Source organism: Natator depressus, chromosome 6, assembly GCF_965152275.1.
Source record: "Natator depressus isolate rNatDep1 chromosome 6, rNatDep2.hap1, whole genome shotgun sequence".
NCBI lineage: Eukaryota > Metazoa > Chordata > Testudines > Cheloniidae > Natator > Natator depressus.
In genome coordinates, this window is record NC_134239.1 from 58,633,120 (window position 1) to 58,659,149 (window position 26,030).

Below are 26,030 nucleotides of genomic sequence, written 5' to 3' on the forward strand. Positions count from 1 at the left end.
AAAAAAAAACGGGGGCAGGGGGAGGCTCTGATCATATCTCCTAGAACTGTGAATGGAAGGACCATCCATGTGTGGCTCTCCCAGCATCTGATATTGAAGAGAGGGGCAGCTGCCTCTACAGCACCACACCCATACAGAGATTCTTCCACAGGTTTGTGATTCATATGGGCAAGTAGGTGGAAATTAGATGAGGAACTACACATTATTTGCCAGCTCTTGTGCTACAAACCTTAAATGAGAAAATACACCTCGAAGCTCTCTTACCCTTTCCTCAAGGCCCCACCAGGGTTCCAGAAGGACCTGTGTCCTGGTAAATTGCTGCTGATGCAATGCCAATCGAAACGCAGTACTTGGGAGCTAAGTGTGGGGGTGAATGCTGAGGTAAGGCGCCTCAGAGGCACAGGGTCTTCCACAGGCCTCAGGGAATCGACCAGATTTGAGAGCAGGCCCCACAGTCTGTGATTAGGCCAATCCCACATATCCCCAACTGCATGACATGAGGGAAACCTCTGCATGGGATTCCTCATGGAGATCTGCTCTCCCCAAACCCTTTATTGTGGGTATGACCACTGGAGAAAGAGATCTGAGCCATAATTTCTTTCATCAGCGTCTCTTTAAACAACAAGAAAACCTACAAATAGCTAGTATCCTGCAATAAAATATTAATCCTTTGAGTTACAGAAGTGCAAACAGTTCACTTATATTCTACCCTATTTTACGTATTACATTTTTTCATCTAGAAAAGAATATTTTTTCTTTTTAAACCAAGAAAAAATAGTTCCACTTTTTAGATTGCTTGCCAACCTTCTGTCCAAGAGGAATTTTTTTACAAATGAGAAAGGGACTAATACTGAGAATGTTGAGGCCTTTAACTCTAGTGGCTTATCCGTTATTGTAGCTAGCACATATTATAGTTGCATCCGATGAAGTGAGCTGTAGCTCACGAAAGCTTATGCTTAAATAAATTTGTTAGTCTCTAAGATGCCACAAGTACTCCTTTTCTTTTTGCGAATACAGACTAACACAGCTGCTACTCTGAAACCTGATATTATGGTTATGTGATTCTAATAGAGTATTAAACACTGCAGATTTACACCAGTTTAAAACAAAAAAGGTGAAAAGTAGAGGAAAAATTGAGAGACTATGCTATCAAACAATACTCTACAGAAAAAGTAAAATCAGGTTTTACACACATGCTTTAAATTGAGTGTAAAAAAATAACAGAGCACTGGAAATATAAAGACATTATAACTACCATTAATGAGGGGCTGACAGTTCCAATTTTCATTTGTCAAATGTGTTAGTGGGGCATGAAAAGCAAAGTTCAGTTATTCTGAAAATACCCTTAACCTATGTGTTCAAATTTTTTTATAAAAGGTTAAAATGTGTGTTAGTATATGCAGTAACGTGCATATGTGCAGCTAAAACGTCTGGGTCATACTAAATCCAAATTTTCAGATTCAAGCATTTGCAGTCCACTGTATTCCTTCTGAAATAAGCAATACATGCGTATGCATTACTGGCAATTAGTGCACGTCACAGGTGCACTGTGGCAGGCATGAGGTCAAAGACAAAGCCAACCAAGAATTCCATCAGTCTCTCACTAATGCACAGCTTCACAGAGTCTGTTGCAATTTGAGGGGGGGTGGGGGGGTTCCGTTTTCCCCCCAAAATAAATACACGAACACCTATAATTTGGGGGGGATTTTAAGCATCTCCTTAAATTTCAAAGGGCTTTGGATCAGATTCCATATAAAAGGAGTTCTAGGTAAGCCCAACATTCACCTCACAGGGCAAGAGAAACTAGCAAGGAAAATTAACATCTTCCTCTTACCTTTCTTCCTCTTAACTTCACTAAACTCTGGACCTTTCTCCCGCTTTCCCTCATCTCACAACCCCAGTTACTCTTTAAAAAGAACTGATTTTGGTCCAACAGTCCTTTCAATTCACTTTCAATGCCAAAGCGAAACTGGGAGTGTTAAGCAGCTTGTTTTATAAAGAGAAGAAAAAAAAATAACCAGAACTGGTTAAGGGCACAAACCAGTTCTGAAAAGGTCAGCCAGACCCCCAGGAAGCAGTTTAAAACAGCCACTTTTTTCCTCTTGAACCATCCTAGCTGCTGTATTGGTCAGATAGTAGCATTATTATTTTTTCCTCAAAGAAATGGAATGAGGATCCCTGAAGCAGTTCCCAATTCTTCTTTTTTAAAAGTACAATTAAAAATACATATAAAATGCTACACAGTATAAATGCTTTGCATTATTAGTAATGAAAATAATACTTATATATAGGACTCCCAATTAACCGCAGTAAACTCATGCGATTAACTCAAAAAAATTAACTGTGATTAAAAAAATTAATCGTGATTAATCTCACTGTTAAACAATAGAATGCTAATTTAAATTTATTAAATATTTTTGGATTTTTTTCTACATTTTCAAATATATTGATTTCTATTATAACACAGAATACAAAGTGTACAGTGCTCACTTTACAAATATTTGACACTGTCAAAATGATAAAAGAAATAGTATTTTTCAGTTCACCTCATACACGTACTATAGTGCAATCTCTTTATAATGAAAGAGAAACTTACAAATGTAGATTTTTTTTTTGTTGCACTGTTTTGTTTTTGAAGGAGTTATGTAAAACTTTGGCGCCTACAGGTCCACTCAGTCCTACTTCTTGTGCAGCCAACTGCTAAGACAAACAAGTTTCTTTACATTTACAGGAGATAATGCTGCCCACTTCTTATTTACAATGTCACCAGAAAGTGAGAACAGGTGTTCACATGGCACTTTTGTAGCCTCTGTTGCAAGGTATTTACATGCCAGATCTGCTAAGCACTCATATGCCCCTTCATGCTTCGGCCACCATTCCAAGGACATTTTTCCATGCTGATAATGCTCGTTAAAAAAAATAAATGTGTTAATTAAATTTGTGACTGAACTGCTTGGAGCAGTATTGTATGTCTCCTGTTCTGTTTTACCCACATTCTGCCATATATTTCATATTATAACGGTATTGGATGATGACCCAGCACATGTTCGTTTTAATAACACTTTAAACAGCAGATTTGACAAAATGCAAAGAATGTACCAATGTGAGATTTCTAAGGACAGATACGGCACTAGACCCAAGGTTTAAGAATCTGAAGTGCCTTCCAAAATCTGGAAGGGACGAAGTGTGGAGAATGCTTTCAGAAGTCTTAAAAGAGCAACATTCAGATGCAGATACTACAGAACCCGAACCACCAAAAAAGAAAATCAACCTTCTGCTGGTGGCATCTGACTCAGATGATGAAAATAAACATGCGTTGGTCCGCTCTGCTTTGGATCGGTATCAAGCAGAACTAGTCATCATAGAATCACAGAACTGGAAGGGACCTCAAGAGGTCATCTAGTCTAGTCCTCTGCATTCAAGGCAGGATTAAGTATTATCTAGACAATCCCTCACAGGTGTTTGTCCAACCTGCTCTTAAAAATCCCCAATGATAGAGATTCCACAACCTCCCTAGGCAACTTATTCCAGTGCTTAACCACTCTGACAGTTAGGAAGTTTTTCCTAATGTCCAACCTAAACCACCCTTGTTGCACTTTAAGCCCATTGCTTCTTGTCCTATCCTCAGATACATCCTCCTTGTGACAACCTTTTCTGTACTTGAAAATGGTTATGTCCCCTCTCAGTCTTCTCTTTTCCAGACTAAACAAACCCAATTTTTTCAATCTTTCCTCATAGGTCGTTTCCTAGACCTTTAATCATTTTTGTTGCTTTTCTTTGGACTTTCCCCAATTTGTCCACATCTTTCCTGAAATGTGGCACCCAGAAACAGACACAATATTCCAGTTGAGGCCTAATCAGTGCGGAGTAGAGCAGAAGAATTACTTCTTGTGTCTTGCTTACAATACTGCTGCTAATACATCCCAGAACGATGTTTACTTTTTTTGAAACAGCATTACACTGTTGACTCATATTTAGCTTGTGATCCATTATGACCCCCAGATCCCTTTCCACAGTAATCCTTCCTAGGCAGTCATTTCCCATTTGGATGTTTGCAACTGATTGTTCCTTCCTAAGTGGAGTACTTTGCATTTGTCCTTATTAAATTTTACCCTATTTATTTCAGACCATTTCTCCAGTTTGTCCACATCATTTTGAATTTTAATCCTATCCTACAAAGCACTTACAACCCCTCCCAGGTTGGTACTGCAAACTTTATAAGTGTACTCTCGATTCCATTATCTAAATCACTGAAGATCTTGAATAGAACTGGACCCAGAACCGATCCCTGTGGGACCCCCTTGTTGGGTCCCCACGTTGTCCTTATTTCCCTTTTTATAGATTGGCCTTCTCCAGTCTTCTTGAATGTCTCCCATCTTCCATGACTTTTCAAAGATAATTGCTAATGGCTCAGATGTCTCCTCAGTCAGCTCCTTGAGTATTCTAGGATGCATTTCATCAGGCCGTGCTGATCTGAAGACATCTAACTTGTCTAAGTAATTTTTGACTTGTTCTTTCCCTATTTTAGACTCTGATCCTACCTCATTTTCACTGGCATTCACTATTTTAGACATCCAATTGCCACTAACCTTCTTGGTGAAAACCAAAACAAAGAAGTCATTAAGCACCTCTGCCATTGCCACATTTTATGTTATCAGCATGTACGCGTGTCCTCTGGAATGGTGGTTTAAGCATGAAGGGATATATGAATTTTTAGCGCATCTGGCACATAAATATCTTGCAACGCCAGCTACAAAAGTGCCATGCGAACCTCTGTTCTCACTTTCAGGTGACGTTGTAAACAAAAAGGAGGCACCATTATCTCCTGCAAATTGTAACCAAACTTGTTTGTCTGAGCGATTGGCTGAAGTAGGACTGAGTGGACTTGTAGGCTCTAAAGTTTTACTTTTGAACACAGTAATTTTTTGTACATAATTCTACATTTGTAAGTTCAACTTTCAGTACTTGTATTAGGTGAATTGAAATATACTATTTCTTTTGTTTTTTTTACAGTGCAAATATTTGTAATAAAAAATATAAAGTGAGCGCTGTACATTTTGTATTCTGTTTTGTAATTGAAATAGATATATTTGAAAATGTAGAAAACATCCAAAAATATTTAAATAAATGATATTCTACTATTGTTTAACAGTGCAATTAATTTTTTTAATCACTTGACAGCCCTTTTATAGCATTTAATCTGTGGATCTCTTAAGTGCTTTACAAAGAACGTAAGTATCATTATCCCCATTTTACAGATAGGGAATCTGATACAGAGTTGACTCAATTTGCCTAATAGTCTAGCCAGTTCTGAAATGCTAGTAAGCACCCAAACAGTCCGAAAGGAACACAAGAGTTTTGTTTAAGTTCAGCCAACAACATTTATCAAACAGTTGTACTTCAAACAAAATTCCGTATTTTCTCTTCTCGCGCTGTTGCACTCAGCCACACTTCAGAACCAGTGGGGTACTGGTGGGGATCATATCTTCCCATCTGTTTCTGAGCAGAGGACAAAAAGCAGGTAGGTCTAAGCAGTGGGGTAAAGCCCCAAAAGAGAGTGCCAATGGCAATTACTCCTACCTACACTGGCTCTGCAGGAATCCAAGCTCCACACTGTGAAAGAAGGTTGAACGAGAGATGCAGCTTTTTCTATAATACTATTCACCTCATAAACTAACATTGACCAGGTTCCAAAAAGGGATCCACAGGAACCAACAGCAAAGGATTTTCTCACATCAAGACTAATGCAGGAGCCATGCTGTCTTTGGGCCACAGTGAACAGACACAGGGCCTCCCACTGGAATATCCAGTATGTTTTTGAACTATCCATCCCCAAGATTTACAAGGATTTGAGGCTCCCAAATCTCCTATTACTTTCACAGGGGATGCAGTATAGACTTTTGACAGAAGTAGTGAAAAGGAACCCCAAAGGAAGATTTACCTTACAATAACTGGTGTTCTTCAAGATGTGTGGTGCGCCCGCACTGTGCGCTTTCAATAGCAGTGTCCGTTGGTCTGCACCTGCACCATGCATCTCCTCATGCTTTCATCCAAGGGCATAAACGGTGGCACAGACCAACTGCCCCCAGTTTGACTCTACCACGAATCAGGATAACCCAATTACAGGGGAGGAGGGCAGGTTGTGAATACTCACAGGGACCACACATCTTGAAGAACTCCTGTTACTATAAGATAAGTAGCCTTTTCTTTCTTTTCAAATGGTTGTCCCTTGTGGGTATTCACTGTGGGGGACTCCCAAAAGGTGAGAGAAAGTATGCTGTACCCGAACCCGAGTGGGGAATCACTGAGCCAAAAGGAGGCATCTGTGCTGAAGTTTGGATCAGTGCATAATCTCTGGTGAAAATGTGCACAGAGCCCCAGGTGGTGCCTTCGCAAATCTCCAAGAGGGGCAATTCCCTGTGAGGAAACTACTGATATCACTTTAGATCTTGCAGATCCTGACACTTTGAGGAGGAGGGATTTTAATAATGTCATAGAGGGAGATGCAAGAGGGTATCCACTTAGAAAGTCTGAAAGAGAGAGCTAAGAGTATAGCACAAACTTCCTCCTAGCTGGACTTTACAAAAACTAGACAAGCCATTTACAACACACACTTTGCTTCTCTACAAAAGAAAAAGGACACTAAACTTTCTAAACTACTACATGCCAAAAGAGGCCACAACAGTGGTTCCCTTAACCCACCCAGCAATATTGTTAATCTATCCAACTATACTCCTAGCCCAGCAGAAGAATCTGTCCTATCTCGGGGCCTCTCCTTCTGCCCCTCCACCCCCACGAACATAGTACAGTTCTGTGGTGACCTAGAATCCTATTTTCAACGTCTCCGACTCAAGGAATATTTCCAACATACCTCTGAACAACATACTAATCCACAGAGACCTTCCTACCAAGACTACAAAAAGAAGGATTCTGGGTGGACTCCTCCTGAAGGTTGAAACAACAGACTGGACTTCTACATAGAGTGCTTCCGCCAACATGCCCAGGCTGAAATTGTGGAAAAGCAGCATCACTTGCCCCATAACCTCAGCTGTACAGAACACAATGCCATCCACAGCCTCAGAAACAACTCTGACATCATAATCAAAAAGGCTGACAAAGGAGGTGCTGTCATCATCATGAATAGGTCGGAATATGAACAAGATCCAAAATCACTTTCTACAAGCCATTACCCTCTGATCCCAGTGAGGGTTGCCAAAAGAAACTACACCATTTGCTCAAGAAACTCCCTGAAAAAGCACAAGAACAAATCCGCACAGACATGCCCCTGGAACGCCAACCTGGGGTATTCTATCTACCAAGATCCATAAACCTGGAAATCCTGGACGCCCCATCATCTCAGGCATTGGCACCCTGACAGCGGGATTGTCTGGCTATTTAGACTCCCTCCTCAGGCCCTATGCTACCAGCACTCCTAGCTATCTTCGAGACACCACTGATTTCTTGAGGAAACTACAATCCATCAGTGATCTTCCTGAAAACACCATCCTGGCCACTATGGATGTAGAAGCCCTCTACACCAACATTCCACACAAAGATGGACTACAAGCCGTCAGGAACAGTATCCCCAATAATGTCACAGCAAACCTGGTGGCTGAACTTTGTGACTTTGTCCTCACCCATAACTATTTCACACTTGGGGACAATGTATACCTTCAAATCAGCGGCACTGCTATGGGTACCCGCATGGCCCCACAGTATGCCAACATTTTTATAGCTGACTTAGAACAATGCTTCCTCTCGTCCCCTAATGCCTCTACTCTACTTGCGCTATATTGATGACATCTTCATCATCTGGACCCATGGAAAAGCCACCCTTGAGGAATTCCACCATGATTTCAACAATTTCTATCCCACCATCAACCTCAGCCTGGACCAGTCCACACAAGAGATCCACTTCCTGGACACTACGGTGCTAATAAGCAATAGTCACATAAACTCCACCCTATACCGGAAACCTACTGACCACTATTCCTACCTACATGCCTCCAGCTTTCATCCAGACCACACCACACGATCCATCATCTACAGCCAAGCTCTATTATACAACCACATTTGCTCCAACCCCTCAGACAGACACAAACACCTACAAGATCTCTATCAAGCATTCTTACAACTACAATACCTACCTGCTGAAGTGAAGAAACAGATTGACAGAGCCAGGAGAGTGCCCAGAAGTCACCTACTACAGGACAGGCCCAACAAAGAAAATAACAGAAAGCCACAAGCCATCACCTTCAGCCCCCAACTAAAACCTCTCCAACACATCATCAAGGATCTACAACCTATCCTGAAGGACGACCCATCACTCTCACAGATCTTGGGAGACAGCCCCCCAACTTGAAGCAAATACTCACCAGCAACCACACACCACGCAACAGAACCACTAACCCAGGAACCCATCCTTGCAACAAAGCCCGTTGCCAACTGTGTCCACATATCTATTCAGGGGACATCATCAGAGGGCCTAATCACATCAGCTACACTATCAGAGGCTCGTTCACCTGCACATCTACCAATGTGATATATGCCATCATGTGCCAGCAATGGCCCTCTGCCATGTACATTGCTCAAACTGGACATCACATGTCATCACAGAATCAGAAGTGTAGGACTGGAAGGGACTTCAGTAGGTCATCTAGTCCAGCCCCCTGCACTCAAGGCAGGGCTATGTAATAACTAGACTATTTCTGACATTTGTCTAACCTGTTCTTTAAAACCTCCAATGACAGAGATTCCACAACCTCCCAAAGCAATTTGTTTCAGTGCTTAATCACCGTGACAGGGAGTTTTTCTTAATGTCCAACCTAAACCGCCCCTACTGCAATTTAAGCCCACTGCTTCTTGTCCAAGCCTCACATATTAAGGAGAACAATTTTTCACTCTCCGCTTTGTAACAATCTTTTATGAACTTACTTGATAAGTTATATCCCCTCTCAGTCTTTTCTTCTCCAGACTAAACAAACCCAATTTTTTCAATCTTTCCTCATAGGTCATGTTTTCCAGACCTTTAATCATTTTTGTTGCTCTCCTCTGGACTTTCTCCAATCTCTCCTAAAATGTGGTGCCCAGAAATGGACACAGTACTCCAGCTGAGACCTTATCAGCATGGAAAAGAGTGAAAGAACTACTTCTCATGTCTTGCTTACAACACTCCTGCTGATACATCCCAGAATGATATTCGCTTTTTGTGGAACAGTGTTACACTGACTCATATTTAGCTTATGATCCACTATAATCCCCAGATCCCTTTCCACAGTACTCCTTCCTAGGCAGTCATTTCCCTTTTTGTTTGTGTGCAACTGATTGTTCCCTCCTAAGTCGAGTACTTTGCATTTGTCCTTATTGAATTTCATCCTATTTACTTCAGACCATTTCTCCAGTTTGTCCACATCATTCTGAATTTTAATCCTATCCTCCAAAAATCACTTGCAACCCCTCCCAGGTTGGCATCATCTGCAAAATTTGTAAGTGTACTCTCTATGCCATTATCTAAATCTTTTATGAAGATATTGAACAGAACAGAATCCAGGACCGATCCCTGCAGGACCCCACTTGATACACCCTTCCAGCTTGACTGTGAACCACTGACAGCTACTCTCTGGGAACAATCTCCCAACCAGTTATGCACCCACCTTACAGTAGCTCCAGCTAGGCTGTACTTCCCTAGTTTGTTTATGAGAAGGTCATGCGAGACAGAATTAAAAGCCTTACTAAAGTCAAGATATACCAGGTCTACCGCTTCTCTCCTATCCACCAGGCTTGTGAGCTTTCATTGACAGGATTTGACACAATTTAATCTTGACAAATCCATGCTGACTGTTACTTGTCACCTTATTATCTTCTAGGTGTTTGCAAATTGATTGCTTTATTATTTGCTCTATTATCTTTCCAGGTACTGAAGTTAAGCTGACTGGTCTGTAATTCCCTGGGTTGTCCTTGTTCTCCTTTTTATAGATTGGCACCATATTTCCCCTCTTCTAGTCCTCTGGAATCTCTCCCATCATCCAGGACTTTTCAAAGATAATTGCTAATGGCTCGATATCTCATCAGTCAGCTCCTTGAGTATTCTAGGTTGTCAGGGCTTGATGAAATACATCTTGAAGACATCTCACTTGTCTAAGTAATTTTTAACTTGTTCTTTCCCTATTTTTAGCCTCAGATCCTACCTCATTTTCCACGGGCATTCACTATGTTAGATGTCCAATTGCTACTATCCTTTCTGGTGTAAAATTAAACAAAAAAAAGGCATTTAGCAACTTCTGCTGTTTCCACATTTTCCATTATTGTGTTTCTCCTCCCCCCACCCAAATGAGTAATGGGCTTACCCGGTCCTTGGTTTTCCTCTTGCTTCTAATGTATTTGTAGAATGTTTTCTTGTTACCCTTTATGTCTCTAGCTAGTTTAATCAATGTTTCTCAGTCCACTCTTGGGGCAGGGCACAGGCGTACGCCAGACTACTCTGGCAGGTTCTGTGATAGCCTCATTAATTGGGAGAGTTCTACTTTAGATGAGTCCATAGGCCGAAGTATGTCTAGGATCTTGAGAGTTAAATCCTGGACCTCCTCCAGAGAACTTTGGAGAAAGTGTTTGCAATCCTTCAGAGAAGGTCCTAGTACTGGTTAAAATTGTCTGGAGAAGAGGGAGAGGCTGGTGATACTGTTTCATCTGGAAAGGACAAAGAGTACTACTGGTACTGTTGGTATTCCATCAACTGCTGCCATGAAGACTGTGCTTCTTTTGCTTGGTGGTGACCATTCCTGGGTGCAGAACTCAGGATCCTAACATTCAGATGCCCAGAAGTATATTCCAGGGGGTCCAATAAGGTTGATGCAATGGATATAGTGGAACAGAAGTGGCTCCCATGGTGGGCACCACTGGTCCCTGGGCCAGAATTGCTGTTAACAAGGGCAGGGAGGTAGAGTTGATCTGGAAGCCCTGCCTGGACTGTTAATCCTCCATCAGCTAACTGGAGAGCCGGTCGGTACCAGATCACATTCGTCCAATGAAGAGGCCTCCTCATGTTTCATCGTTGGGGTATCATGGAATTTGGTTCCATCTGATCAGAAGCAGGAGCAGTAGGTGGGAAAGAAACTGAGCCTCCAGTTCCTGGCTAAGCCTTGGTACTGGCAAATGTTGGGTAGACTGATGGAGCAGGGACCTCCTGCAATAGTTTCAACTCTGTGAAAATCAGGAACTCCAGGTTTGCATAGATAGCCAAATCCTCCAGGAAAGCATATCAAGGACCTGCCTGAGGTGAACTGTCCAGGGTCCTGGGCTTTGTCAGGGCCATCAATTCTGTCTTAGAGACTGAAGTCTGCGCATGGTCAGTAGTGTTGGAGAAGGGGAGAACAGTCCCTCCTATCTATATGAGGCACAGGAGTTGTTGATGGTCTGTCCATGTGGAGATTTGGGCACTGTGAGCTCCTGGTACCATCAATGTCTTCTTTGCTGTACAAGGTTCAAGTGCTTTCATCCCGGGATACAGATCTCTGGCAGTACCAGGGAAAGGGACAAAGCAGGCATATTTTTGGAGGACTTATGCAGGAATTTGTCCCTCTTCTTGTGGGAAAGTTTGCCATGGTCCGTATTGTGTTTCTGTTTCATGGAGTTCTTGTGTTTGGGGGAGAACTGAAAACCACCAGTACCAAAAACCAGCAATGTGCTGCCTGGTGGTTCCGGATGAGAGGAAGCAGAATGGGAGGGGGTCCCAGATCTTAACAGGGCCTTGTGTAAAGCTCCACAATGTGCTTGTGGAGCCTGAAATCACAAGCTTGTCTGATACATGGAGGAAAGGCATGGCAGATACTGCACTTTGAGGGAGACATGCGATTCCCTAAGGCAGCACAAATTTCATGAAGATGATCACTAGGAAAATCCAGGGGCATGCCAGGCAAGCTTTGGCACTTGTGCATAATTGATGCACTGAAGAAAAAGAGAACTAGAAAGAGAAGACCCCCCACCCCATCCCCAACTAACAAGCACTAAACTTTGCTAACTAACTAGGAATACTTTTTATAGTATTTACAGACAACTAAAATGAACACCAAAGAAAAGAAACTGACACAGGAGGTTCCATCCCCAACCATGGGTGACAGAAAAAGAAATGGGGGTCAGGCGGTCCATACCAGGGTTTATGCCCTCAGAGGGAAGCACTAGGAAGCACAGCTTCAGATGAGCTGGCATAGCTATTGAAGAATTTCTGGTCCTGAGCATACAGAGCATGTGCACACCCACAGTGAACACCCACAGGGATCAGCTCTTGAAGAAGAACTGACAGTTTCCTTTCCTTTCCTTGCTGACGAGGTCGGGAAGCTCTGAAAGCTCCAGATGAGGCCCACTATAGTTTGGAAACGAGCGTCAGGCAGGAGGGCTCAAGCCTGCACGGAGTCCAGAACTGCCCCGATGAATTCTATTCTCTGGGTCGGTTCTAGTGTCAACTTTGCCACATTGAGAAGGAGGCCTAACCAACGAAACGTGACCATGACCAAGCGAAGATGGGACTGTACCTGTTCTCTGGTGCGCCCCCAGATAAGCCAGTCGTTGAGGTAAGGGTATACCTGCACCCGCCATCGACGAAGGAAGGCCACCACGACTGCCATACATTTGGTGAACACTCGGGGGGGGCCATAGAGAGACCGAAGGGAAGGGCCGTGAACTCATTGTGTTCACGGTTGACCGCAAAGTGGAGGAAGCGTCTGTGCGCCGGTTGAATCTCTATGTGGAAATACGCGTCCTTCATGTCAAGGGCAGCGTACCAGGATCCAGGGAAGGTATAATGGTGCCCAAGGAGACCGTGCAGAACTTCAACTTTACCATGAACTTGTTGAGTCCAAGCAGGTCCAGAATGAGCCAAAGCCCGCCCTTTGCCTTGGGGATTAGGAGATATCGGGAGTAGAGCTCCCTACCCCTTAGCTCCCTTGGAACCTCCTTGATCGTCCCCATGGTGAGGAGCGTCTGAACCTCCTGAATAAGGAGTTGCTCGTGAGAAGGGTCCCTGAAGAGGGACAGGGAAGGAGCGTGGGAGGAAGAAAACTGGAGAGAGTATCCCGCTTCCACCGTGTGGAGGATGCAGTGGTCCGTGGTTACGTGAGACCAAGCATGGTGGAAACGGGATATACGATTCAAGAAAGGTGGGGTAGGATCCTGAACAAGGTCCGGTATATCGTCCTCGGGTGTCCCTTCAAAAGGCCTGATTTGAGCAGGACAAAGGCTTGGTTGGGCCCTGGCCTTGTCCTGATGGGGGGTTGGAGGGCTTCCTCCTCCCCCCATTATGTCCCCACCGCCTACAGAAATCCTGCCTTGGCCGAGGAGGATACAGGCACTCTTGTGACTGCTGAGGCTTTAAGCAGTTCCACTGGGTAGCCAGTGTGTGCGTGCCCAGGGACTTCATTATTGCCCTTGAGTCTTTAAGGCTTTGTAGCCTCGAATCTGTCTTTTCCAAAAACAGGCCCTCTCCATTAAATGGGAGATTCTGCAGTGTCTGCTGAAGTTCGATGGTAGGCCAGAGGCTTGCAGCCAGGAGATACACCTCATGGCGATCCCTGAGGACAAAGTACGGGCGGTGGAGTCTGCAGCATCCAGCAAGGCCTGCAGCAAGGTCCGTGCCACTGTTTTGCCCTTTTCCACCAAAGCCCCAAACTCCTCTCTGGACTTAGGAGGTACTAAATCCTTAAATTTCAGTATGGAGTTAAAATTGTTAAAATCAGCACCTGCTGATTAGCGATCCTGAGCTGAAGTCCCCCCGCGAGGAATAAACCTTGCACCCAAATAAATCAAGGCACTTGGCATCCTTTGATTTAGGTGCTGGGGCCTGCTGGCCATGCCATTCTTTTTCGCTCACTGACACCACCATAAGTGAACAGGGCTGTAGGTGTGTGAACAGATAGTCATACCCCTTTGAGAGGACAAAGTATTTCCGCTCCACTCCCTTAGCAGTCGGGGGAATGGATGTATGAGTTTGCCAGATTGTTCTGGCGGTGGTTTGGATGGTCCAAATAAGGGTAGGGCCACCCTTGATGGAGCTTCGGCGGACAGAATATCCACCATAGGGTCCTCCACCTCTACCACCTCCTCCGCCTGTGGGTTCATATTCCACGCCACCCTGCGCAGGAGGTCCTGGTGGGCGCGGAGGTCTATCGGAGGGGGACCCAAGTCTGGAGTTCCTGCCACTGCCTCGTCTGGTAAGGAGGAGGCGGCAGCAGCGGCCATGGGGCGAAAGAGGGTCACCTAGGGCCTCTTGTGGTGCCGGGCCCAGCTGTCCTGTGCCCATGACCTCAGTGCCCAGGCCAGGAACCGGTGTTGGAGGAGGTCCTGAAGCAGGCAGAGAAGCAGTCATGGTCTCCATGCCTCCCAGGGCAGGCCGACTGGCAGTAGCCTCTGGCACTCGCGGCTCGGACAGGGCTGATCGAGAAGCTCCAGACAGAGCACCCTGGGCCTGGTGGTATGCCCAGGGGGTCCAGAACGGCCACTGAGCAGCCCCTTGAGCGGGACCTTGCTCCTGTGCCTGCCAATGTCCAGTCCCTGACTCCAGGTGGCTGTGGTTCAAACGTCGGCACTCCGAGAAACGCGACCCTGCCTCTGATCCTGAAGAACAAGAGGAAGAACGTGAGGGCCACGGTGGTGCTGAGCGGATCTGCACTGAGTCATGTCGACGAGGCGATGGGGAGCAGTGGCGCAACACTGGGGAGCGGTGCCGGGACCTGGACTGGTACCGGGACCTGGACCTGGGCCAAGATGATGACCAGCGTTAAGAGCAGCGCCAGGTCTGGGATCTGCTCCTCGACGGTGACCGGTGGGCAGAGAGGTGCCAGGAGTCAGAGAGGTGCCGCGAGTACGACCAGCTCCACAAAGGAGGTGTCAGGACTGCAAGCAGCGACGGGAGCAGGAACGGTGCAGAGAATGGGATCGGTGCCACGGCTCGACCGACGGTGCCAACAGGTGGATGAGTGCCATCTTGCCCCAGGACAGTGCTGCACGGACAGGCGCCGGCGCCTTGGCTTGAGGCTGAGGGGATGCCGATATCATCGTGGCAATAAGATCCCTTGCAGCTGCAAAGATATCTGGGATGAACGGCAACTGGACCTCAACCATGCTGCGTGTCAGGGAGTCCAGGGGCACCGGACTCAACAGCTTGGCCCTCAGGGCCGGAGTCAACGGTGCCGAAGCTGTAGGTGCTCCCCTGTGGGACGCGTCTCCGCAGGTGGTTCCAGGGAAGCTGGTCTCTGTAGAGGTGGGCTAGCCTTTTCCAGCTTCCAGTGCCGCTTCTGGCAAGGAGAGTGGGAGCAGTGCCAGGCCGATGATGTAGGTTGCGGTGCTGGGGAGTGCCAGTGCCGCGGTCTCTGTCAGAGTCCAACTGCGGTGCCGCTCCCACAGCTGCCGCCGGGGCGCTGCGCACTGAGGCGCTCTAACTTGGATTCCAACTCCTGATCAACCCCCTGGCGCCCCAAAACAGATCCCGATACCTGGAACTAAGCCTCAGCCCAATTCCTGACTGTCTGGTTCTGACCCTGAATTTGACTCTTGACCTTCATATTGGCTCTGACCCCTGTATTCAGTTCTGAGATCCCAAACTCCTGCCACCAGTCCCACTTACCCTCACCCAGGATCCTGACAAAATCATTTTAAGCACTATTGTCTTTACATTTTAACTAGTTATTTAAATCAGATGCCTACTGGACCTGTAAAACTACTGGAATTTTAGGCCCCAATCCTTCAAACTGCACAGTGATCCTTGCACGCACAAGCATTTCACTGGCACGATTGGGACCTTAGTTAGCAACATCTAACTTTTAGTCAGTTTTTTAACATTGTTCCTGTATGCAAAACTGGACAGGATTTTGGCTCCAGTGAAACATCAACACTTCTTGCTTCATTTATGGATGCTAGCTCTTAATAAAAGTATAGTGTACATTCTGGATTATTGCTTATCTAGCATCAAGAAAGCTTTACTTGTCTAGCAAAAGGTACTTACCCGTTCTGGAAAACAGATTTTCCCCTTCAGTTCTCTAGCCCCCCCTACAACAAAACAAAAACAAGTCAATAATCAGATAACATTTAAGTTGAGTTTGGAACAAAAAGAAGGGGGGGGGGGAGTAAATCTGCAAATGATTTCTTTTGATTTCTTTTTGTAAAAGATGTAGTAGACAAATATGAAATTGACCTGAGAAGGGAGGGGGTGGCGGGTGGGAGAGAAAAACAGTTTGATATAGCAAGGGAAGAACTGAGAGTGCTTATAATTCTATTATTTCCCAGTTACTGTAAACCAGATTGAAGTGCAAGCAGTGAAGTGAGGGTCCCCTTTTGCCAATACTGGAATGGAAATTTTTTAGAAAGGAGCACTTTATCTAAAGGAAAAACAACTGACCATCATTCTTTCTTGCACGTCTATGTAACACAACAAATTATAGCAAAGCTTGGGCCAAACTGTGTTTAGGGCCTTACCCCATCCACACCTTGATTAGAACAGCTCTGCTCCCAGATATTTACTATGATGGTTACAAAGTGCATTCTCATTTGTATTTAGGCTCAGCCAACTTTGTCACAGACTAAAAATCCAAACACACATTTTACCACTTTACTCGAAAAATCTGGGTGTTAATACAAACCTTATCTTAGGCACTGATTCTAAAATGTGATCAATGATATCCCACTGCAGAGCTTAGGCTCTGGGCCTCTATCCTACAACTAGATGCATTAGTGCAGACTTGTGATCATGTGAACTCCCACCAAAGTCAATGGGATTCAACGCAAATGCAGGAGACAGACTGCACTTGCTAATCTATTTACAGACCTGAGGAGGAATCTATACAGGAAATTTAATGCCTACTGTTAAGTAGTGAACATGGATATCCTCTTAGTGTCAGAATTTTTAGATTGTGTGTTTAGAACTATTTTTTTTCCTTAGTATGGCACTTTGGTAAAAATTAAATTTTAAGTTCTGAGGAAAGTTATAACAATTTCTAAATGTTGATTAGGTGGAGTTTTTTTGAGAAGTTGATTTCCGTGTAAGGGTACACAAAGAATCCTATACAACAGTATTTTGGATGTAAGCAGTGCAAGGTCTGAAATATCCAGACCACTGACAGCTATTTAGAGATCAGCCTTAATTCACAAATTATAGTGGTTTCTCAATCATTCAAACCCCACACTTGATTGCATTTTTCCCCCTTCATCAGCAGCCCCTTCATAGGCTCTAAAGCCCACACAATGAGGTCATTTAATCACCACAAAACACAACATGCCTGCTTTCAGCAACAACATACTAAGGTTGTGACTATATTTGAGTGCTATAAAAGGCTGTGGCTCTGGAAAGCTAAGCAAAGAAGCTTTCACAACACATCTACAATTACAGCCTTAGAGTGAGCAAGTCTCAATTTTTATTAAGAAAAATAATCAACATCCATTTGTAGCAAGTTCAAGAAAACACATTAATTTATTTTTCTCTATTTTAAAGAAGGAATCACCCATTTTAGAGACAGAGTATGACCAAGTGCTGTGTTTGTCCTCCATACTGGGACCCCAATTCCATCAAGTCAAAACCCTACCCCCTTCCAGTCTAGTAAATATGGAAAGGGCAGAATAGTTTCAACCCAGACACTCTTCTGTAACCACTTGGGCCAGGGGGAGGACAGGATGAGGAGGGCTGTAATCCTGAGAACCCATGGACTCACAGGACTGTGAATCCCAAACTCCAGAGTTCTAATTCAGGATCTGTGACTTGCTATGTGCCTTGGACAAGTCACTTAAATATGACCTAAAGAGGTGAAAAACAGACTTGTACCCTCTTTGCTTCTTCACATAATATATTACATTAAAAAAGTGTTAAAAGAATGTTAACACTTGAAAAGTCAAGCACTCGAGAGTTATGAAATGCCAGAATTAAGATTGCCTGTGCAACTTTAATTCTGCCCTAGTGTCCATATATACATTATGATGCAGTATTTAATTACATGATCACATACTATTTTTCCCACAGGAACTCTGCCTCATTCAGTGCAGAGGATGGTTGGCACTTAGGGAATGAGGCATCTGTTCAATATATCTTTTTACCCTCATCATTTGTGCGGCCCCAGGCCTTATTTACTGCACACCAACCAAGCCCTACAGTGAGTAAAGAATTATTAGTTTTCTCACAGATACTATGGAGAGGAGCACCATAGAAAATCGTAATCTTAAAAAGCATTATGATTTTTTTCTCTGCAACAACCCTGTGAAGTAGGAGATTTACCACAAACATTAAAGCCAAAATTTGCAAAAGTCTCCAATAACATTGAGTGCCCAAGTAAATGGGCTCTCAATTTAAGACATCTGGGATTTAATTTTTCAGAGTAAATAGTATTTTTATAATCTTATTTACAAATATTACCTAAATAATCCTCATAATACTCCTATGCGGTAGGTAGATTTTACTGCCCTCCTTTACAAATGGGAAAACAAACAAAACTAAAAGGCAATGTAACTTGCTCAAGGCCACACGCTGAGTTAGTAGCAGAGCCAGGATTAGGATTTAGGACATACTGACTCCTAATTCTAATATATATGACCATGTAATTAAATACTATTATAACGTATATGCACAAGACGACAGAATTAAGATTTTTTAATTCTGGCATTTCCTAATTTTTGGGTATTGGACTTTGCAGTCTTAACATTAACATTATTTTTACATAGTTGTTTAGCAAGTCATTTCCTAGAGATATGTAATTCTGTGACATGCAACTGTAATGGTGATTTTAGACAGCTCATCTTTTGCCCTATCTAATCAGATTTTTGTGAGTCCAAGGCACCTCTATGACTCCAGGCCTATCCCCTTCCCAAATTTAGATCCTTGCTGCAAATCATGGAGGCATTAGAGTGCTTTACAAAAGAAGAAAAATAATTTATATACTCAAAAATGTCAGGCAACCTAAATATACGGGTCACTACTGTTCCTCTTATAACAAAGGCATGAAAAGAGGAGAGTTTTGCTTTGTTTGTTTGTTTTTAAAGCGAATGGGAGAAGATAATGTTGATAAAACTTGATAATGTTTAACTTCAGAAATATTAAATCTTGTCTTTTCCATTTTGCTCTATATTTTCCTTGAAGGATCCAAAGATATGAACTGCAAGCTCTCTCATCCCTAAACAAGCAACGTCAAGTCTCATGATATTTGATGTTTTTCTGAAAGCCTGAGCTTCTGGAGCCATGTGTTTGTCAGAATCTCCACTTTCATTTAAAAAAAAAAAAAAAAAAAGCTTCATGTTTCCAGAGAAATGTTAGGGCGCACTTGAAAGCGAGACCCAATAAGATCAAAAACCAAAAGGCAAATTGAACCTCCAATTTTTTTTTTTTCAATTTTATCATGTTTAGGCCAGTATCATGGTTTTTGGGGTCTGACTCTTGACTGCTGAGCACGTGAAGTTGCCACTACTGCTAAACAGAAGTCTTTAAGTTAAAGCATTTCTTCCAATTGTTTGAGTTGAACAACTGTCAGTAAAAAACAAAGCTTTTAATGGTCCTACTTAGGGCTGTTGATTAATCACAGTTAACTCACACGATTAACTCAAAAAAATTAATCACAATTAAAAAAATTAATCGTGATTAATCACCGTATTAATCACACTGTTAAATAGAATACCAATTGAAATTAAATATTTGAGGTTTTTCTACATTTTCAAGTATATTGATTTCAATTACAAACACAGAATACTAAGTGTACACTGCTCACTTTCTCTTATTCTTTATTACAAATATTTGCACTGTAAAAATGATAAACAAAAGAAATCATATTTTTCATTTCACCTCATACAAGTACTCTAGTGCAACCTCTTTATCATGAAAATGCAACTTATACATGTAGATTTTTTTTTGTTACATAACTGCATTCAAAAACAAAACAAAACAATGTAAAACTTTAGTACCTACAAGTCCACCCAGTCCTACTTCTTGTTCAGCCATGCTGACAACACTAGATGAAAAAAAAATGGTGCTTTAATTAAATTCGTGATTGAACACCTTGGGGGAGAACTGTAGGTCTACGGCTCGGATTTACCCACTTCATGTTACAGCAGTCTCGAATGATGACCCAACATATATTGTTTGTTTTAAATATACTTTCACTGCAGATTTGACAAAATGCAAAAAAGGTACCAATGTGAGATTTCTAAAGATACTTACAGCACTCAACCCAAAGTTCCAAAATCTGAGATGGAAGAGGTGTGGAGCATGCTTTCAGAAGTCTTAAAAGAGCAACACTCCGATGTGGAAACTACAGAACCCAAACCAACAAAAAAGAAAATCAACCGTCTACTGGTGACATCTGATTCAGAGAATGAAAATGAACATGCGTTGGTCAGCACTGCTTTGGATTGTTATCAAGCAGAACCCCTCATCAGCATGGACGCATGTCCTCTGGAATGGTGGCTGAAGCATGATTGGACATGGAATATTTAGCGCATCTGGCATTTAAATATCTTGCAGTGCCGGCTACAACAGTGCCATGAGAACACCTGTTTTCACTTTCAGGTGACACTGTAAACAAGAAGCAGGCAAAATTATCTCCCGTAAATGTAAACAAACTTGTTTGTCTGAGCGATTGGCTGAACAAGAAATTGGACTCAGTGGACTTGTACGCTCTAAAGTTTTACATTGTTTTGTTTTTGAATGCAGATATCTTTTTGGATAGAAGTCTACATTTGTAAGTTCAACTTTCATGATAAAGAGATTGCACTACAGTTCTTGTATTAAGTGAACTGAAAAATACTATTTCTTTTATTTTTACAGAGCAAATAAATATAAAGTGAGCACTGTACATTTTGTATTCGGTGTTGAAACTGAAATCAATATATTTGAAAAATGTAGAAAATATCCAAAAATATTTCAATAAATGGTATTCTATTAACAATGCGATTAATCGTGATTCATTTTTTTAATCGCGCGATTAATCGTGATTCATTTTTTTAATCGCGCCACAGCCCTAGTCCTCATAAAAATCATTTCCTGCATATTGATCAGGTTTTACTTGATCAGTATCTGCAAAACCATAATCCTACAATTTCCTAGCATATTCCAGGAAAAGCAGGGGACACAACATGTTTCTAAATTTTAATTTTCCTGAACAAAAGAAAGCCTAAAAAGAGCATGAGTTTTTCTTTATATATAGAAACAAAAAAAGGTACACACCACCCACCCCTTTCCAGGTCAACTTTAATTTCTCTGTCCAGTTTCTAAAATGAGAATACTTGCTTACCTCTCACAGGCATGTTGTAAAAATTAAGACCCCAATCCTAAAACATTTCTACCTGTGATTAATTATAAGCATGAGTAGCTCCCACAGACTTCAACAGGACAACACATGTGCTTAAAGTTAAACACAGACAAGTGTTCGCAGGACTGGAACCTAAATATTTAATATTTGTATAGCACTTTTTAGACAGCACTTTTAATCTTCATACTAAGTGTATTGTATAACAAAGTTTTCTATTATGGAGCTCAGATATTTATTGTAAGCTTTAAGTTATAAAATGTAAATTACTTTATTGTAACCAAAAAAACCCTATGATTAGAAAGAAGGATGGGATATGAAAGAAAAGTCATGTTTAGCCCAGAGTTTCCTATCAGTTATTTTTTCAGTCCCTAGAAACAGGATGTTTCTAAACAGGATTTGAAACTAGTATTGACAGAGCCTTTGACTATACATGATGATTTAGTGCTCTATCTACACTACAGATAGACCCATATTAAACAAAATCAAGTCCTAACTTATGTTTGACACAGAGCTAACACAATTCAGTGAATGCAGCAACATTTTTCCCAGCACAGCAGCGCTTTAACAGTGTTGGCCTATCCACACACCTCACTACAAAACTGTGTTTAAGTCAATGCATTTCAGAAAATTTTGAGCAGATATCCCATACTGCCTCAGCTGTTCCTGCCACAGTTAGAGGATCATGACCATTTCCTCACATGAGCATAAGAACAGCCATACTGGGTTAGACCAAAGGTCCATCTAGCCCAGTGTCCTATCTTGCAACAGTGGCTACACCCAGGTGCCCCAGAGGGAATGAACAGAATAGGTAATCATCTGTGATCCATCCCATCAGCCATTCCCAGCTTCTGGCAAACAGAGGCTAGGGACACCATCCCTGCCTATCCTGGCTAATAGCCATTGATGGACCTATCCTCCATGAACTTACCTAGTTCTTTTTTGAACCCTGTTATAATCTTGGCCTTCACAACATCCTCTGGCAAGGCATTCCACAGGTTGACTGTGCATTGTGTGAAAAAATAAATACTTTGTTTCTTTTAAACCTGCTGCCTATTAATTTCATTAGGTGGCCCCTAGTTCTTGTGTTATGAGATTGAGTAAATAACACTTCCTTATTTACTTTCTCCACACATCATGATTTTATAGACTTCTATCATATCCCCCCTTAGTCATCTCTTTTCCAAGCTGAAAAGTCCCAGTCTTATTAATCTCTCCTCATACAGAAGCCATTCCATACCCCTAATTATTTTTGTTGCCCTTTTCTGAACCTTTTCCAAATCCAATATATATTTTTTGAGATGGGACGACCACATCTTCACGCAGTATTCAAGTTGTGAGCGTACCATGGATTTATATAGAGGCAATATGATATTTTCTATCTTATTATCTATCCTTTTCTTATGATTCCCAACATTACGTTCGCTTTTTTGACTGCCGCTGCACACTGAGTGAATGTTTTCAGAGAACTATCCACAATGACTCCAAGATCTCTTTCTTGAGTGGTAACAGCTAATTTAGACCCCATCATTTTATATTTATAGTAGGGATGTTTTCCAGTGTGAATTACTTTGCATTTATCAATATCTAATTTCATCTGCCATTTTGTTGCCCAGTCACCTAGTTTTAAGAGATCCTTTTTATAGCTCTTCACAGTCTGCCTGGGACTTAACTATCTTGAGTAATTTTGTATCATCTGCAAATTTTGCCACCTCACTGTTTACCCCTTTTTCCAGATCCAGATTTACTTCTCTCCATTCTGAAAACTGACCATTTATTCCTACCATGAGAAAACCTTCCCTCTTATCCCATGACTGCTTACTTGGTGACGGACCTTGTCAAAGGCTTTCTGAAAATCTAAATGCACTGTATCCACTGGCTCCCCCATGGTGCAATGCACCTTGGGAAGTCTTCATGCACAGACTTGACAGGTGAGACTGACTAACCCAGTTACACAGACACTAAGGCCATCCCATCTACACAGCAGAATAACGGTTAGAAACTAATTACGCTCCTTTTCATGACAAAGCTGAAACATGGTATAACTACACAGCTAGGAAATACCTGTGAACCATGTTGTATGTGGACTCAGTTGTAAACTGAGTAAAAATTAGATTGGCCCTGTAACATGGGTCTCATAAAAAATGTCTTGTCCATATTAATCAGGAAAACTGTGATAGAAGTATACCACCAGCAATCCTATTAGTTCTTCCTCTGTGACATCTCCCAAGATCTGTCCATACCCCTTCAACATAGCCATCTCTCTCATTCATCCCCTCATTATTTCCTGTTTTGATAACTGTAACATATTCCTCTCTGGCCACCCACACAATCCCCTCAGTCCAAATAAAATGCCACTGCTAAACTTATCTTCCTTGACCAGTTTGATGACATTACTGAATCCTTCTATTGACTTCCCATATGATATATTACACCAAGTTTAGGCTTCTTGTCACCACATTAAAAACTCTACTTCTCCCTACCTATCATCCCTTCTCAAGCTTTGGTTCCCCACCCCATGCTCCCAAACTTGTCTACCCATTAGCCAGATTTTCATTCAATCACCTCTATACCTTCTTTTATCCAGCCCCCATGCATGTTATACCTTCCTTGAGCTCATCTGCAAGCCCCCTACCTTGTTCATATTTAAGAACATCTTAAAGACACACTTCTACTGCACTTATAGTGAATCTTGTTGTTTCCAGAGAAAGCTAGTAGTGACCCATAAATTTATGTAGGGGAAGCCCCTACATTTAAGAGTGGAAAATGTTAGGTGGGGATCCCCCTGACCTCTCTGTCTTCACATTATCAGCTACTCAGAGCAGCAGCCATCCTTCTTAAATGGAAAGCATGTATCCCAAATAATGATAATTGCACGCTATGAAAATGATTAAGTATGGATTTTTAATATGATTTGCCAGTCAAAAATAAAAAAACTTACTTGCCTCAGGAAGGTAAGATTTTTGCAAGGATTAACAAAAAAAAAATTGATTGTAATTTGTAACGCATTCACTATCCCCTTATTACAGGGCTCATGTTTCAATAACTCAGAGAGAAGCACTAGTATTAAAAAACTCATCAGCAACAACAAAGATCAAACCAGTTATCTGCATGACAGTGTAAGGCAGTGGTCTCCAACCTTTTCAAGCACAAAATCACTTTTTGAATTTAAGTGCAACCCAGGATCTACCTCAAAGAAAGTGTAGAAACAACAGTAATCACATAAGCCCACCATGCCCCACCTGTTCTATTTGGCCCCGCCCCGCTCACTCCAACCCGCCTCCCTACGTCGCTTGCTCTGCCCCATCCTCCCTCACTTTCACTGGGCTGGGACAGGGGGTCAGGGTGCAGGAGGGGGTGCAGGCTCTGGGCTGTGGAGAAGAGGTTACAGTGTGGAGGGGCTCCGGGCTGAGCCTGGGGCAGGGAGTTGCAGTGCAGGAGGGGGATCCAGGTGCAGGCTCTGGGAGGGAGTTGGAGTGCAGGAGAAGGCTCGGGGAGAGGGTGTAGGCTCTGGGCGGGGGCTGGGGCAGGGGGTTGAGGTGCAGCAGGAGGTGCAGGTAGGTGCAGGAGGTGCAGGGCAGCACACGGAGAGCCCCTCCCCTCCCTCTCTCCCCGTAAGGAGCTGCTGTCAGACACGCTGGCTGCTTCCGGGAGCGGCGCGGGGACAGGGCAGGCAAGGAGCCTGCCTTAGCCCAGCTGTGCCACCGGACTGTTGATCGACCGTGGAGCCTCTGACAAACTCAGTCTCAGTGACTGAGAGCGACTGTCAGAGGGTCCACGAATCGACCAGTCGATTGTGATCTACCTGTTGGTGACCACTGATGTAAGGGGTCCGCTCTTTTTTTTTTTTTTTTTTGGGGGGGGGGGGGGATTTGTGCGAATGACTCTTATTAACATGAGTGGAAGATCTACCTATAAATCCTAGTGCAATGAAATAAGAGTTAGCCTTATCAAATGTGTGTGTAGAACTCCTTTCTATTTTGCCCACTGAGGCTGGAAAGTGATTCCTATTAACATTACTAAGTGAATTATGCCACATCAATGGGAGAACACTCAAATCAACAGAGTTTCCAAAGCACACAGAATTCAGTCTATGGGCCCAGTTCTATCCTTGCCTGTATACACACAGCTTTGACTGCATCAGGAGCACCACATATGCATTGGAGTGCTGAATTTGGCCCTAAGCTTCCAAAGGAGGCCACACAGAGATCTTTATCACTGACATCCAAACATTTCCCATGTGTCAGCATCCGGTGAAGGTCCGTACAATTGTTCAAGAGTGTTTTCCTGTCTGCCTGCAGCTTATTAAGGGTCATACAAACAAAAAAACAAAAACAAAAACAAAAAAGGAAACAGGTCTTTTTGTGGTGCTTTTGTCCAAACCTTTCTTTGATGGACACTCAAGCAGTGTCAACAAGCAAGCAAAAGAACTCCCTCTTGAATTTTTCTTCCAAGCTTCCCATCACCTCATCTCTGCCCTCATAACCAAACTGTCTCTTCTTCCGATGAATATGAGTTTCCTTGAAGGACAGGCTCAACTAAGTTTTCCGCCATTTCTTTGGCAGCACTGATGGCATATTCAAATCCATTGTCTCTGTAGGCCACAACAAAATCAAGGCAGCTTCTCATCAAAACAGTAGCAGTCACGATGTCCATTGACTCAGTTTGTAATGCCTTTCATACAACATTTACTTGGAACAGGATATCATGCCAAACCACAATTGAGTCCAGAAATTTTAAATCAGTGATTCGGTTGGCCAGGCTTTG

General features: G+C 42.8%; 1 protein-coding gene across 5 annotated transcripts in view; it reads right to left on the reverse strand.

The window, feature by feature from the left end:
- The window catches only part of PHF21A (PHD finger protein 21A), a 236,619-nt gene that overhangs the window by 170,998 nt on the left and 39,591 nt on the right, over positions 1–26,030 (reverse strand). For all 5 annotated transcript variants that reach the window (XM_074955353.1, XM_074955348.1, XM_074955352.1 and 2 more), the window contains exon 2: positions 15,992–16,035. The gene's annotated coding sequence lies outside the window, so the exon portion shown is untranslated. The remainder of the gene's footprint in view (positions 1–15,991; positions 16,036–26,030) is intronic.